Raw genomic sequence first — 8,177 nt, 5'->3', positions numbered from 1 at the left:
GTTTTTCCAAAGACGTGTGTGTGTGTGTGTGTCTGTCTCTCTGTGTGTGTCTGTATGTGTATGTGTGTGTCTGTGTGTCTCTGTGTGTCTGTCTGTGTGTGTCTGTCTGTGTGTGTCTGTGTGTGTCTATGTGTGTGTCTGTGTCTATCTTTGTGTGTGTGTGTATGTGTCTGTGTATGTGTCTGTGTCTGTCTCTGTGTGTGTCTGTCTATGTGTGTGTGTCTGTTTCTGTGTGTGTCTATCTGTGTGTGTGTCTGTCTGTGTGTGTGTCTGTCACTGTGTGTTTGTGTGTGTGTGTGTATGTGAATTAAGAAGCCATTTCCACAAATGAGTAGTTGACAAACCGTTCTTTTATTCTTAGGTTTTCTTTTTTTTTTCTTTAAAATTCCCTCCTACATAAATATTTGCACTTTCTATTTTTGAAAACTCTAACAAAATCTAAGTGTACTTTGAGTGCTGTAATTTTTAAATTTTTATTTATTTATTTATTTATTTTTGGTGAAAACAGATGGTCCTGCCGTTTGCCCAAACTGAAATGTGTGTCTCACGCTTTGAAGTGGATGGGCGAGCCAGTGAGACCACGGCTCTTTAGGACAGTGATCTGTACTCGGCATTCGGACTATTGCTGAATGAACAGGACGGGCAACCTGACGAGACTGACGGACTGAACCAGGCCACAGCAGCTCTGGAGTCAACACCAAGAGCCAGGGTGGCCCCGCCAGCCCTGCCACGGCCTCCTCCCTTTGTGTGTGTGTGTGTGGAGGAGAGGCTGCCCTTCTAGGGAGACAACCCTCTTCTACTGAGTCTGTCTTCAAGGCTTTCAGAAAGGCCTTCCTCACTCAGCTCATCCTCAATGTGAAGCTTCTGTGCCTGGAATTCCAGCCTTAAAATCAGAGAGCCACTCCGGAGTGCCCACAGTGTTTCAAGTGTGAAGAATTAGAGAGATACTGCTCTCTCCCTTCTCCCATTCGTGATAGTTACTTTTTATTTATTTCTTTCTGCATACTGATTGTTTTATTTACATCTCCTCTTCCTCCTTCCACTTTAAAGAAACCCACTTTGAAATGGCAAAGGGTATAGTATAAGTGTAATTTATAGAGTAAAGGTAGCTTATAACTCTTATGAAAATACTTTATTTATTTATTCTTAAATGCATTTACTTGTTTATTATAGCTTGGATAGACACTTAGAGAAAGTTTTGCCTCTTGGGAAACTTTCCCCTTGCAGATGGGGACTGGGGGTTTGAGCCCTGGTCTCCGTGCACTGTGATGTGTGTTTCTAGGTGCACCACTGCCAGGCCCTGTCATTTACTTATTTTTATTTCTTTATTTTCCCTTTTGTTGAACTTGTTGTCTTCTTATTGTTGTTGTAGTTATTATTGTTATTGTTATTGATGTCGTTGTTGTTGGATAGGACAGAGAGAAATGGAGAGAGGAGGGGAAGACAGAGAGGGGGAGAGAAAGACAGACACCTGTAGACCTGCTTCACCACTTGTGAAGTGACTCCCCTGCAGGTGGGGAGCCGGGGGCTCAAACCGGGATCCTTATGGCAGTCCTTGTGCTTTGTGCCACCTGCGCTTAACCCACTGCGCCACCGCCCGACTCCCTTCTTAAATCTTTTTAAGGGGCTCAGATCATATACCACATGGTGTGAGCAGAATCTATTCTGAAATATTAGGAATCTAGGCTTGACAGGAGAGATGAGGATAACAGTGAATTTTATTCACTTTATTTATTTTAATTTGAGGTCTCTTGTTTGGGTTCTCAGTGTTACAGTTTCTGTAACTCATCCTCACTTAGTTCCATGTCTGACAGCTGAGGGCACTGGGGTCATGACTGGAACACTGTTTCCGGTTCCTTGGCAGCTTTTTTTTGTCATAATGAAGCTCTAGGGCTGACTTTATTTAACCTGATAGCCTCCAGTATTTTACTCTTTACTTTAAATATAATTCCTGGGGGCTGGGTGCTGGCACACCCAGTTAGACACACGTAGTACTAAGTGGAAGGACCTGCACAAGGATCTGGATTCAAGTCGCCCACCTGCAAGGGGGGGACTCTTCTCAAGTGGTAAAGCAGGTCTGCAGGCTTCTCTCTTTCTCTCTCCCTCTCTACCTCCTCTTCCTCTCTCCATTTCTCTCTGACCTAGCCAATAAAAATGGAAAAAATAGCCACCAGGAGCAGTGGATTTGTAGTTCCAGCACTCAGTGATAACCTTGGAGAAAAAAGTAATAAATAAATAAGTAATAAATAAGAAAAACTCATTTTTTCTTTAAAAGGCCTCATTTTTTCTTTAAAGGCCTCATTTTCTTTAAAGGCCTCATTTTTTCTTTAAGTTTCCACCAAGTCTGATCTTCTCCCTTAGATATTTATCACCTCCTCTCTTGTGCAATATTGAAACTTAAAGCTCTTTAGGACTTTGAATTCAGATCTACATAGGATTTAACTTTAAGTCTTCACATAAGCCAAAACTCCTTATACAGAAAGATGCCAACAAGGTGCAAAAAAGCAAGAATTAGGGAGCTGGGCAGTAGCGCAGCGAGTTAAGTGCACGTGGCACAAAGTGCAAGGACTGGCATAAGGGTCCTGGTTCGAGCCCTGGGCTCCCTGTCGGGCTAGCCTGGGGGTGCCTCTTCCCCAGGCACGTCTGGGTTGGAGAGACTCAGCCTGGGCTGCTACTCACTCAGCCATGCGGGAGAGAGATGACTCGGGAACTCGTGGCAGCGTGGTAATGCAAAAGCAAAAGGATCTATTGATCAGAGAGCCAACGCTTTTATAGGATAAAACGGAAGTGGCGAGTCGGAAACAGAAATGGCTAGGAAAGGGGGTGAAGAAAGGCAAAAGCACGCTGGGAAGGTGGAAGCTTCATTAGCAACTGTTTTGAGGGTTTTAACGCTTGGATTAATGTTACCCTGCAGGCAGGGCGGGTCTCGAGGTAGAAAGAAGATAGATATCAGCAATGGAGGATGGAGCAGGGGGGGGTTGGTTTAATGTGACAGCTTCCCACCTGCAGGGGGGTCGCTTCACAGGCGGTGAAGCAGGTCTGCAGGTGTCTGTCTGTCTCTCTCCCTCTCTATCACTTCCTTCCCTCTTAATTTCTGGCTGTCTCTATCCAATAAATAAATAAAGATAAATTTAAAAAGAAAGAAAGAAAATAAGTAAGGTAGATTTTTAAAAATTGGGGGACTGGGTGGTGGTTCACCTGGCTGAGTGCTCATGTTACAATGTGCAAGGACCTGGGTTCGAGTCTCCAGCCCCCACCTGCTGGGGGAAATCATCACAAGTGGTGAAACAGTGCTGCAGGTGTCTCTCTGTCTCTCTCCCTCTCTGTCTTCCCCTCCCCTCTCAATTTCTGGCTGTCTCTGTCCGATAGATAAATAAAAGGTAATTTAAAGAAAGAGAGGGAGAGGGAGAGAAAAAGAAAGAAAGAAAAGAAGCAAGATATTTTACCTTGAAGAACCTGAAAGAGGTTCAAAACACGGAGTCAACAGATTCAGCACAGTGTGAGTGTTTGGTACAGAGTGTAAAGCACGAGGCCGACTGAAGGTTTTATACAGAATAGTCAACTCATTTTGTACCTAGGTGACAGAAAATGAGCATGTTCCCTCTAGCACAAGAAGAGAAGGAAGATTTATTTCCCAGAGATAATCTGTGGGGAAAAAAAAAAAAAAAAGGACCAAGGATCAGAGAAACCAGGCCTGACAGGAAACAAGGACAAAGCAAATGGAGAAATGAATTGGAAGTCTGCATTGAGGATGGCTGGATACCTGTGTTTTTTACCTCACTGAATAATTAAAATGCTCATTCAGCTAGCCCCTGGGCAAGTGTTTTTCTCTTATTTATTTATTTTTAAATATTTATTTATTCCCTTTTGTTGCCCTTGTTTTGTTGTTGTTGTTATTGATGTCGTCATTGTTGGATAGGACAGAGAGAAATGGAGAGAGGAGGGGAAGACAGAGAGGGGGAGAGAAAGACAGAGAGGGAGAGAGAAAGACAGACACCTGCAGACCCGCTTCACCACTTGCAAAGCTCTCCCCCCTGCAGGTGAGGACCAGGGCCTTGACCATGAGTCCTTGCTTACTGTAATGTTTGCACCACCACCTGGCTCCCAATTTCTTTCTTCATTATTATGATTTTCTTTTATTGAGAGAGAAGAGTGCTCCATTCTGTAATTTTATCTGGTGGCAGGGATCAAACCCAAGGCCTCACATATGAAAGGCCATGTGCTGGGGTCACCTCTGGATCCTCCTTTAACCTAGAGCGCAGTGCCTAGCTAGGCATTTGAATCACAAATGAGGACAGACTAAAGGTATTTTCAGTCATAGTAGAATTCAGAAAATGTACCTCTTCTGTATCTTTGCTAAGTGACATCAGTTTATGATAAAAACAAGAGGAAGAAGGCACGTCCAAGAAATAGGGAATCCATCACATTGGAGATGAATGAGGTTGTCCCTGAAGGTGACTGGGGCACAGTGACTGCAAGAAGTCTAGCGATGAACCAACCAGTTGAGACTGATGTGGGAAGACGTGGGACTTCAGGGAGGATGTCTTCAAGAAAACAACGACATCTGTAGACTGCATCCTGACCGCGAATGGGTTAAGAGGACATTTACACCCTAGGCAGAGACAGACCAGGGAATGAATTTGACACAGTTACATAGAAAACCACGCATACGGGAGTCGGGCGGTAGCGCAGCGGGTTAAGCGCAGGTGGCGCAGAGCGCAAGGACCGGCATTAGGATCCTGGTTCGAGCCCCCGGCTCCCCACCTGCAGAGGAGTCACTTCACAGGCGGTGAAGCAGGTCTGCAGGTGTCTGTCTTTCTCTCCCCCTCTCTGTCTTCCCCTTCTCTCTCCATTTCTCTCTGTTCTATCCGGCAACAACAACATCAAAAACAACAATAATAACAACCACAACAATGATAAAAAAGGAAAACAAATAAATAAAAAAAAAAAGAAAACCACGCATACAAAGAATGTATACTAGTTATCAAGTTTCAAGGGAAATAGAAATCTGTATCAAGCAAGGAGTAATGTAAGTAGAGTAGAGTACATGCATTAGTCTTAAATAATATTTACATCATGTTAATTAGGTAAAACTGAAGAATGATTTGAGTGGTCCGGGAGGTGGCACAGTGGACAAAGGGTTGGACTCTCAAGCATGAGGTCCTCAGTTCCATCCCCAGCAGCACATATGCCAGAGTGATGTCTGGTCCTTTCTCTCTCTCCTATCCCTCTCATTAATAAATAAATACTTTTAAAAAAAGAATGATTTGAGAAAAAATCTTGATATAGCTCTGTTCAGGACAGGAAAAGGAGAGTATGAGAATCCACATCTCCCATAGGTTGTAGTCATTACTTGAGACTTGTTGTTGTTGTTGTTTGTTTTTTGTGCCAGAGCATCACTCAGCTCTGGCTTATGGTGGTGTGGGGGATTGAACCTGGGACCTGGGAGCCTCAGGCATGAGTGTCAATATGCATAACCATAGTGCTATCTCCCCCACCCTTACTTGGGACTCTGAAAAGTCAAAATCCAGCAGCTAAGAGGCCCGTGGTGGTGAACTCTGTTGTGCCCACAAGTTACAGCTCACAGGGACCTGGGTTGAGGTCCCAGTCCCCACCTGCAGGGGGAGAACTTCGGGAGTGGTGGGGCAGGGCTGCAGGTGTCTGTCTCTCTCTTTCTGTCTCCCCCACCCTCTTGATTTCTGGCTGTTTCTATCCAATAAATAAAAGTTTTTTTTTTAAAAAAACAAAAAACCCAGCAGTTAGAAAGATAGGTGATACATGCCATAAGGAATAAATGGAAGAGCTGAATGTCCTGCATTTCGGGATAGAAAGAGAAGTTCCCCAGGTTGTGGGGTGAAAAAGGGCTGTTCTTTTCCTCTTAGTCTTTGAAAAGACATTTGCTTTTAAATGTTAGACATTCATAGTATGTGCAAATGTAAACAACTTTAGAAAGAAAACAGGCAATAAAGGCGTATTATTTTGAGACACACAGCAGTGATCCTAAAAGTGCAAAGGAAAAACTTGAAAGTCCTTCCTCTGGGCAGGATGGGACCGCAGAGCTTCTTCAGAGTAAGAGCTAGGAGCCACTGGATGTCCTGCGCAGATGACATGCACCTGAGTTCCTGCTTGTTTGTTTGCATACCGTGCGGGGGCTTCACTCCTTCACAGTACCCCTTCTCTCTGCTGAGTCTCCTTTTTTCCAAGGCAGAGCAGGAGGGACAGAGAGAGGGAGACACCACGAGTCCCTCTAATGCCCTTTATATGGGTGGCCAAAGACTAGAGCCGGGAATGTTGTACCCGGTAAAGTCTGTCCTCAACTGGATGAGACATTTTCTCACCCACAAAGAAAAATATTTAAACACAAATGGCAAAAATGAATTCGGGCATGTGGACACTTACAGACTTGGAAAGTTCGCTGTACTATGTGCAGGTTTTAAAGTCTTAAAACATTTTCCTTACCAAAAGGGAGGCGGAGTGGAAGAGAGAGCATAATGGCTATGCAAACAGACTCTCATGCCTGAGCTTACAAGGTCCCAGGTTTAATCCCCCATACTTTGGAAAGCCAGAGCTGAGCAGTGCTCTGGTAAGAAATAATAATAATAATAAATAAAATTACATATCAGAGAGGAAGGAGTACATGAGAAAACACATTTAGAAGTTCCAATTAGATTGAAACAAACAATAAAGCTTCCTCTTACAAATAAAACCAGGGTAGGGGGCTGGGTGTTAATGCAGCGGGTTAAGCGCAGGTGGCACAAAGTGCAAGGACTGGAGTCAGGATCCTGGTTCGAGCCCCCGGCTCCCCACCTGCAGGGGAGTCGCTTCACAGGCGGTGAAGCAGGTCTGCAGGTGTCTGTCTTTTTCTCCCCCAGCTATCTTCCCCTCCTCTCTCCATTTCTCTCTGTCCTATGCAACAACAACGACATCAATAATAACAATAACCACAACAACGATAAAACAAGGGCAACAAAAGGCAGCCTCCAGGAGCGGTGGATTTGTGGTGCAGGCACCGAGCCCCAGCAATAACCCTGGAGGCAATATGTATATAATAAAATAAAACCAGGGTAATAAAATAAACATATTCTTGGAATTCCCTTCCCTCCCCTATATTTACAAGGACCTTTCTTTCGTTTTCTTTTCTGGGGAGGGGGTAATGGTTCACAGTACAGCTGTAGGCATGTGGGTAAAATTCCCATCTCACCACAACACGCGTCTGCAGACACTTCCAGCTCCAGCCTCTCTTATCACCATGCACCAGCACCCCGGCCCCTACTCCCCTTCCCTGGAGTGCTTTACTTCAGCGCAGGACACCAGACCCAGTCTGCATTCTACTTCATGTTTTCACTTTCTGTTCTTTCTCTGAGATCATCCCATCGTCACTCTTCTCTTCCTGGGTTATCTCTTAACATGGTTTCTTCAACCTCCATGCAGCCTGAACGGCAGAGGGTGACTTAGCCATTCTTCACAGCTGAGCAGTGTTCCACGGTGTACACAGACCACAGCTGGCTCAGCCACTCATCTGTAGTTGGACACCCGGGTTGCTTCCAGGTCTTGGCTGTTGCAAATTGTGCTGCTGTGAGCACAGCAGTACGCAGATCTCTTTAGATGTTTTTTTTCTTTTCTTCCTCCACTAGGACTTTCTATTATGCCTCGGATAGAAAAAGCAGGACAAAAATCAAGTGACTGATCTCACTCACAGATCAGGTCTAAGAAACAAAGCAAATGGGAGTCGGGCGGTAGCGCAGCGGGTGGTGCAAAGCGCAAGGACCAGCACAAGGATCCCGGTTCGAACCCCGGCTCCCCACCTGCAGGGGAGTCCCTTCACAGGCAGTGAAGCAGGTCTGCAGGTGTCTGTCTTTCTCTCCCCCTCTCTGTCTTCCCCTCCTCTCTCCATTTCTCTCTGTCCTATCCAACAACAACGACATCAAAAAGAATTGCAACAATAAAACAACAAGGGCAACAAAAAGGGAATAAATAAATATTTAAAAAATCTTTTAAAAACATTTTTAAAAGGGTGGAAGGTAGATAGCATAATGGTTATAGAAACAGACCCTCATGCTTAAGGCTCCAAAGTCCCAGGTTCAATCCCCCGCACCACCATATGCCAGAGCTGAACAGTGCTCTGGTTAAAACTAAAAAAATAAATTAAATAAACAAAAGAAAAAATATTTAAAAAA

This window comes from Erinaceus europaeus, chromosome 18, assembly GCF_950295315.1.
Source record: "Erinaceus europaeus chromosome 18, mEriEur2.1, whole genome shotgun sequence".
NCBI classification, from domain to species: domain Eukaryota; kingdom Metazoa; phylum Chordata; class Mammalia; order Eulipotyphla; family Erinaceidae; genus Erinaceus; species Erinaceus europaeus.
Note: the sequence above shows the minus strand (reverse complement) of the source record.